Raw genomic sequence first — 8,783 nt, 5'->3', positions numbered from 1 at the left:
AAAATACAGGTAGCTGCAACTGGATGCCGGTGCAGTGCACCAACATCCAGTCACGCACTCCGCTCCGGATTAGGCCCAAATGAATGGGCCTAGTCGGGAGGAGAGAGTGTCTTCAGGTGCATGTCGCGAGGCAAATCTGCCTGAAGAATGAGCATATCTCTTTTTTTTTCCGGGAGCCGAAATAGACCATTCTCGGAAAAAAGAACTGACCGGCTCCCATTGATTTCAATAGGAGACGTTTTTTGGACTGGTTTGGACTGCCTCAAAATCCTGACCAAAATACCTTATGTGAACTCAGCCTTAATGTCCTTTTGTTTCCTTGGAGCTTGACGGATCTCTCAGATGCACTGGGCACACCCAAATTGCTTGCTGGCTTCCAAGATATGACAAAGTTTTCAAAGTATTCCCATTCCTTTGTAATGCAAAACCCTTTGTAGAGGGATACTCTACAGATGGCTGAGGTGTCTTATGCCAATAAACTTGACTTAGGCATACATCTTGTGATGGCTGGAAGAAGCATTTTCACCTCTGACGACCTCCCCCAACATTACATGTATACACATCTCCCAATGTAATAGACTGATGAACATGCGTAAAAACTATATTCACTAGTGATCAATACACATGGAGCATAATTCAGTAATCATAAATACAGAAGTGGGCTCCTTTCATCACTGCGTTAACTTCATAATCGGTGGGGGTCCAAGAGCTCTGACCACCATCAATCCTGAAGATGGGGTCCAGTTCCCCCATCTTGATGGAGCAGCAAAGCAACCATGCCCTTTCCGCTACATTAATTCTCTATGGGAGCACTTATGATAAAAGTTTTAGTCAGTCAGAATAGAGTCCTGAATTACCCATGGCAGCTCCCAGAGTATGAAGTATTGAATATTGATATATTGAATCCGAGTTGAGTACAGGTACAATGCAGTGAGGTGTATACTCACTGGCTTTAGGTGTGTACAGTGCTATAGCATGAGTTAAAGGGCCATCCATAATGTGGGATAGTATGGACAGTGTCACTTTAAGTAAGAATAGGAAGTAGTAAAGTGTCTTTTAAGGGGGCTACAGGATGCTATTTTATGTCAGTGCTACCAAAATGAAATCCCACTACCCGGACCATGTGTCTTGCTGTTCCATAGATACCATTAAATATCATGACTGTTTCACAGTGAGTGCAGGAAAGAAGGACTGTTCTGTCTTCACACATTGAATGGAGAGGGGAGGGATTGGCTTTCCTCACAGGACATCTATAAACTGCCTTCTCAGTGCAGTGGACTGAACATTCTGCACATCTCACAGCTTACAATGTAAGAGAAGTCTTCTATATACTTGTATCTATTTCTGGCTACTTGTGTAGTTACTGATGGGATTTTAGTCCTAGTTGTAAGCAGCTTTCCTTACTGTGCTCATAACTTGCTCTTTTCCTATGTCAGGGATCTTTTTAGCTGCATGTTTGCATGTATTTGCAGTGCAGTGTCCCTAGATTTCCTATATTATGCATAATTGGGCTTTTCTCAGCTATTTGTTTCCTATTTTACAGTTATCCCTGACAGAATTACAAGTAAACAAATTAGTAGTAAATATAATGGATAGGGGAGGGTAGACTGCTCCTTACTGTACATGCCCCCAGCCTCAGAGACAAATGTAAAATGTGCTGCAGTCATAATGGGGGCTATTAGCAGCAGAAAATCAGATAGAACCCCTCCTGTTCTCCATCTACACCCTTGGCCTGGGCCAACTCATAGAATCTCATGCTTTTCAATACCATTGCTATGCCGATGACACCCAAATCTACATCTCTGGACCAGACATTACCTCTAGGCTGGCCAGAGTTCCAGATTGCTTAGCGGCCGTAACCTCCTTCCTCTCCTCCCGCTTTCTCAAACTGAACATGGAGAAAATGGAGTTCATCATTTTCACCCCACCCCGTATGGCCCCTCCACCTGACCCATCTATCAAAGTTAATGCAACCCCTCTTTCCCCTTTCCCACAGGCACGATGTCTTGGGGTTACCCTGGACTCCGACCTATCATTCAAGTCACACGTTCAAACCCTCAACACCTACTGCCGCCTCCAGCTCAAGAACATCCATCGAATCCACTCCTTCCTCACCCCTGAAGCTACCAAGAGGCTCGTCCATGCCCTCATAATCTCCCACTTAGACTACTGCAATATTCTTCTCCATGGACTCCCAGCAAACACCCTCGCCCCCTCCAGTCCACCTTACACTGCATTGTCCGCTTAATTCACTTCACCTCCCGATCTTCATTGGCCGCTCCCCTCTGCCAGTCCCTCCACTGGCTACCTATAGCCCAGCGAATTGAGTTCAAGCTACTAACGCTAACATACAAAGCCATCCACAACCTGTCCCCTCCATGTATCTCTGACCTAATCTCCCACTACCTGCCCATATGTAACCTCAGATCCTCCAATGACCTCCTACTCCACTCTGCTCTCATCCGCTCCTCACACAACCGTCTCCAAGATTTCTCCCGTGCATCCCCCATACTCTGGAACTCCTTACCAAGACACATAAGACTGACCCCCACAATCACAGGCTTCAAGAAGGCCCTGAAGACTCACCTATTCAGGAAGGCCTACAACCCCCAATAACACTATCACCGCACTGCCATCTGCACAGCCTCCCCCCTCTCCTTCTGTCTCTACCCCCTTCCCCCATAGATTGTAAGCCCTCGCGGGCAGGGCCCTCTACCCCATTGTGCCAGTCGGTCATTGTTAGTATTATATCTACCTGTATATTCTGTGTGCTGTATGTAACCCCCAAATGTAAAGCACCATGGAATTAATGGTGCTATATAAATAAATAAATTAATTAATAATAATAATAATAATGTATGAAGGCTTATACAGTCATAGAACAGACCGCCCAGCAAAACCCTGCAGTCCAACTTTTTGTGAAAACTCAGGTACCCTTTAAATATACTATTAGTACACAAAAAAAGGGTAAAATATAAGAAAACTAAAGATTTGATTAAAAAAATGTTTTCACAAATAATAAAGAAAATAAAGAGAAAAATGAAGGATAAAAGGGAGAGAAAAAGGCTAAAGGGGGCAGGGAGGGAGGAAGAATTGTTGGATGCACATCAGGGCTCACCTGGCAGAGAAACACACCCATGTCAGGGAAAAGGAGGCCATAAAAGGACTGGCGAGTCGCCCAATAGTTCTTGTTCCAAATACCAGGTAGTGGAGCCAAAACAATCTTTGTGCTTTTGTTTTGTACATAATGGGAGTAGAAATATAGAATATTTCCAGTTTGAAAAACTTATCAATTTGTTTTTCTTAGGTAAGTCTCATCTTGTGCAAAAATAAGGTATTGTTTATGTTTTTAGGGGAGATGTGTAAAAGTTACTCAATAGATCAATAGAATAAAAATATTTTTTCCAAGGCAAAAATACAGTCAATTCCTCCTGCTGTTACTTATTCTTCAATGTATTTAACCCTTTAAGGTCACAGGGTGGTTTGAACGTTTATGCTTGGTGATTTTTTTCATATTTTTCTTTTTCACCTTCCAAAATTCATGACTTTTTTATTTTTCTTTCGACATACGGTAGCTATGTGGGGCTTAGTCTTTGCATGATAGGTTGTACTTTTATTTGGCATCATTTTGGGGTACATATAATATTTTGATTTACTTTTATTAATGTTTTTGGGGGGCCTGTGTTAAAAAAACCCCTCCACAATTCCATCATTTTGTTTTTATGGCGTATTGGCAACTTTGGCAGGTTTTTATGATTACGGCACTACCATATTTATATGTTGTAAATAAACGTAACTTTCCTGAGATTCGAGATTTGCTTGGGGTCACCATATTCTGATACCTACAACTTGTTTACTGTCTTCTATGTCAGGGCTTATTATTTACAGGGCAAGTTGTAGTTTTTATGGGCACACATTTTTGGTATATATGACTTTTTTTAATCACTTTTTATTGCTATTTTCAGAAAGGAGGCGATAATAATAGTAAAGAAAGTGCTGTACAATTTATGCTGGTCTCAAGCCACAGGTGCCAAGTATTCCATGGCCACCCTTTTTAGCAAGGGCAACTGGTTTGACTGATTTATGCAGGTCACACACATCTAAGGTTGGACTTGTTTCCTCAAACCCAAAGGAATGAAGACTCTGGTTTTTGTGGCAGAAGTTGTCATTTCTATGAGCCAGTTCTGATACTTGAATCTCTTTGCAGTAGTAGCAAGGATAATATTCAGAAAAGCATTTATCTGATCTCAGCTCTTGTAGGCCTCTTCAGCACTGTAAGCCTCCTGGAATTATAGGGAACTAGTTTCTGCCCGCGACTTCGTCTGTGGGTTGTTGGCATTGATGATCCACCTATATTCAGCAAATTGCTCCTGTCAATGGTTTGCCTGCTCCTGCTGCTGACCTTGTTCCTCACACCGTGCCTGTGATTGTTCCGGCATCTCAGCAGCTCACTGGGACGTCATATAATGAGCGTGTTGTTGGTGTTGATGATCCGTCTGCTCCAGCGTTACTGCAGCTGTCAAGCTGGCCTGCCGCTGAACTCATTCCTTGCGCTGTGACCGTGATTGTTCCGGCATCTCAGCAGCTCGTTGGGATGCCATATGATAAGCGTGTTGTTGGTGTCGATGATCCTCCTCAAGTGCGCTTGAGGAGAACTCTGTTGACTTCAGGCTTCCTTCACAGTTGTCGTCTTTTGTGACAAATTAGACTCTCTTTTTCCAGGCATTTTGAAAATTGGCTAACTGCCAGTTTGGATTAAAGGTGTTTGCCCATGTCATGTTGTCTGCACTGGAGCATAACAGATAATATGCAAATGTGTGTACACACTGAGGGTTAGTGTGTGTTTACACATAGAGATAACAGCCCTGGCTTTCTCAGAAGTTGAGATAAGAGCAGTGTAATATATAGTATGTGAACAAAAATTTATAACAGCCATGAAACCATGTCATTTACCGGGATAAAAAGTAGCCTATATTTTAATCGAGGTCACAATCTATCTGTGACAAATTTAATTCAAATCCGTTCAGCCATTTTTGCGTGATTGAGGAACAAACATACAAAGCTTCACATTTATAATGGATTATGCTTACATGACTATAACTACAAATATGAGCTCCTCAAAGGTTTCATGTTGCCCTTTTGCCTTATGACACCAGTGTTTTTATGAATCACTACATCTCCTGTGAGTCTGGGGACTTCATTTTGTATGTGTTGCCAGCTCCGAAGGTTCTGTATTGACATCTAGTGGACGGGGAATGCTGTGGGGATTCTTATGTAACATTGCAATGCAGGATAAACCTACAGTATGGTAAATCCAGATCTAAATCCCTTGTGGAATCTGAAACCGGTTGGGCGTGCAAGAAGATGCTCAAACATCAAGATGCTCTTTCTATTTACTAATATGCAAGTTAGAGAAACATTCAAGCAGTTGCCCAATGGGGAAAAATTGGGAGCAAAGAGCACAGAGTGGGTTAAAACTAGACATAGGAGAACCTCTCAAGATTTGTTTTGTGTCAGGATTTGGGTGCTTCCTGCTCCTAATTTGTTGTGGATCGAACAAGTTCAGTATGAACCACACATAAATTGGCTTAAAACAAAGTGGACTCATAGGACTCATAGGAACCTATCTATATAACATAGTGTAGAGCACTGTCAGGCCCACTAGGAACCTATCTATAAAACACAGTGTAGAACACTGTCAGGGCTCCTAGGAACTTATCTAAAAAAACATAGTGTAGAACACTGTCAGGGCTCCTAGGAACCTATCTGTAAAACATAGTGTAGAACACTGTCAGGGCTCCTAGGAACCTATCTATAAAACATAGTGTAGAACACTGTCAGGGCTCCTAGGAACCTATCTATAAAACATAGTGTAGAACACTGTCAGGGCTACTAGGAACCTATCTAAAAAAAACATAGTGTAGAACGCTGTCAGGGCTCCAAGGGAACGATCTATAAAACATAGTGTAGAACACTGCCAGGGCTCCTAGGAACCTATCTAAAAAAAACATAGTGTAGAACACTGTCAGGGCTCCTAGGAACTGATCTATAAAACATAGTGTATACACTGTCAGGGCTCCTAGGAACCTATCTATAAAACATAGTGTAGAACGCTGTCAGGGCTCCTAGGAACCTATCTATAAAACATAGTGTAGAACACTGTCAGAGCTCCTAGGAACCTATCTATAAAACATAGTGTAGAACACTGTCAGGGCTCCTAGGAACCTATCTATAAAACATAGTGTAGAACACTGTCAGGGCTCCTAGGAACCTATCTATAAAACATAGTGTGGAACACTGTCAGGGCTAATAGGAACCTATCTATAAAACATAGTGTAGAACACTGTCAGGGCTCCTAGGAACCTATCTATAAAACATAGTGTAGAACACTGTCAGGGCTACTAGGAACCTATCTAAAAAAAACATAGTGTAGAACGCTGTCAGGGCTCCAAGGGAACGATCTATAAAACATAGTGTAGAACACTGCCAGGGCTCCTAGGAACCTATCTAAAAAAACATAGTGTAGAACACTGTCAGGGCTCCTAGGAACTGATCTATAAAACATAGTGTATACACTGTCAGGGCTCCTAGGAACCTATCTATAAAACATAGTGTAGAACGCTGTCAGGGCTCCTAGGAACCTATCTATAAAACATAGTGTAGAACACTGTCAGAGCTCCTAGGAACCTATCTATAAAACATAGTGTATACACTGTCAGGGCTCCTAGGAACCTATCTATAAAACATAGTGTAGAACACTGTCAGGGCTCCTAGGAACCTATCTATAAAACATAGTGTATACACTGTCAGGGCTCCTAGGAACCTATCAATAAAACATAGTGTAGAACACTGTCAGGGCTCCTAGGAACCCATCTATACAAGTTCTAGCTCTCTAAAGCAAACACAGCCAAAGTGAATGTGAAATTATTATACTCTTGGGTCACTTCAGACGCCAGAGTATAATAGGTGGAGGCCCAGGTAAAGTGTTTTAAGAAAAAAAAAAAATCATACTCACCTTCAGCTACCTCTTTGGGCATCCTGGCAGTGTTTTGTGCTCTCCTGAATGTTATCAGTATGGGTATCACGGCTGAGGCCTCAGTGGTGACCTTCCATGGCTCCCGTTATAACACTTATAGGATACCCATTGAACTGTATTTCCTGACCACCCAGTCAATTCATTTTGTACCTTTGAGAAAGGCTCTAGTGGTGCAAAGACACATTGTGCTAATACTGTACAAATTCCACCTTGTCTCAGAGAGTATCAGAATGTGAACAATAGGGATCAATTAAATAACCATTGCTTTTTTATTTTATTTTTTAAAATCACACTTTTTGAGCCCTTTTCCCCAATTTTTTCCTCACTGGACATCTCTTATCAGATGCAATGTAAAGCCCAACCAAATGTATTATGTCTTAGCCAATAATGTAAAGTGAACAATGCATCACTGGGTTCACTTTATCCAGCTTCCAAAGAGATCAGCAGACTGACCTAATGTATCATACACCTGCTGAAAGTCGGATATTTCTATGTAGGTCTAGAAGAGGGTGACCTCCAGGATCTCATAAACTTACATAGAAAACATGACTTTAGTCTTCTGTGTGATGACCATTTATAGGCTGAATAAAGTGACCAATGTACTATAGGCCTAAGACATAATAAATGTGGCTGGAGTGTGGCTTTAACCACTTCCGGCCGCCCATAGACTTTATACGTCCGGGAAGTTGTTGCCTAGTTCTGACAGGACGTACCGGTACGTCCAGTCAGAACACAGTAGCTGCACAGAGATCGTGCAGCTGCTGAAGCTGGAAGCCGGCTGTAACTTCAGCCGGAGCTCCCAGAGAGATGGCAGGGAAGGATTATTCCCTTCCCAGCCTTCTCGATCGCTGTGTATACAGTGCTCAATGAACGCTGTATACACGGCTATGGGCGCCGCCATGATTTGGCTGCCCTCTGACCTGGCGGTCACGTGATCCACCGGTAGCAGCATCTTGCAAGAGCTGCTGGGTCCTACAGGACCCAGATCAGCTCTGCATACTGTGTATACAGGCTGTATTCCTCCTGCAACTGAGGCTAAATGTACCAGCCCCAGTTATAGGAGAAATCAGCCTCCCTAACAAAAAAATAAGTGATCAGATGTCCCCAAAGGTCTCTTATCACCTTATGGGGACACAATCTGAAAAAAATAAATAAATAATAATAATAATAATAATAAAAAAAAAGTAAAAAAAAAATGTAAATAAAATAATAATAATAAAATAATAATAATACGCTAATAAAACGCCGTTATTAAAGGTTATAGTCCCACCCCCGATTACACCATTCAAAATAAAAATTACAGTAATGGAGAGGAAAAACTATATTATAAAGTTTTTCAGTGACACTTTGTGTTATTAAATTTAAAAAAAAATTGAAAACCAGACACAATTTCCCTCCTATTTTGTTTATATTTTCCCGGATATTAAAAAAAATTAAAACACATTCGAGAATAAAAACAACATAAAAATAAAGCCCTATGTGTCCCCGAAAAAAGACGCAAAAATTAGTTGACTGAGACATACGAGAAAAATGTTACAGCCCTCAAAACCGCACATACAAAATAAACCTAAAATGTGTCTGGTCCTGGACCACAAATTGGCCCGGTACTGAAGTGGTTAAATTAAAATATGTATGTATTGTATTTGTAGAGTACGTACATGTTCCCTTTAGCAGGTTCCCTTTCCCACTGCCTATCCATAGTCTCAGGCCAACCATGCCTATAACAGATTCTGCAGTAAGATATTAG

This window comes from Leptodactylus fuscus, chromosome 5 (genome assembly GCF_031893055.1).
Source record: "Leptodactylus fuscus isolate aLepFus1 chromosome 5, aLepFus1.hap2, whole genome shotgun sequence".
NCBI lineage: Eukaryota > Metazoa > Chordata > Amphibia > Anura > Leptodactylidae > Leptodactylus > Leptodactylus fuscus.
Note: the sequence above shows the minus strand (reverse complement) of the source record.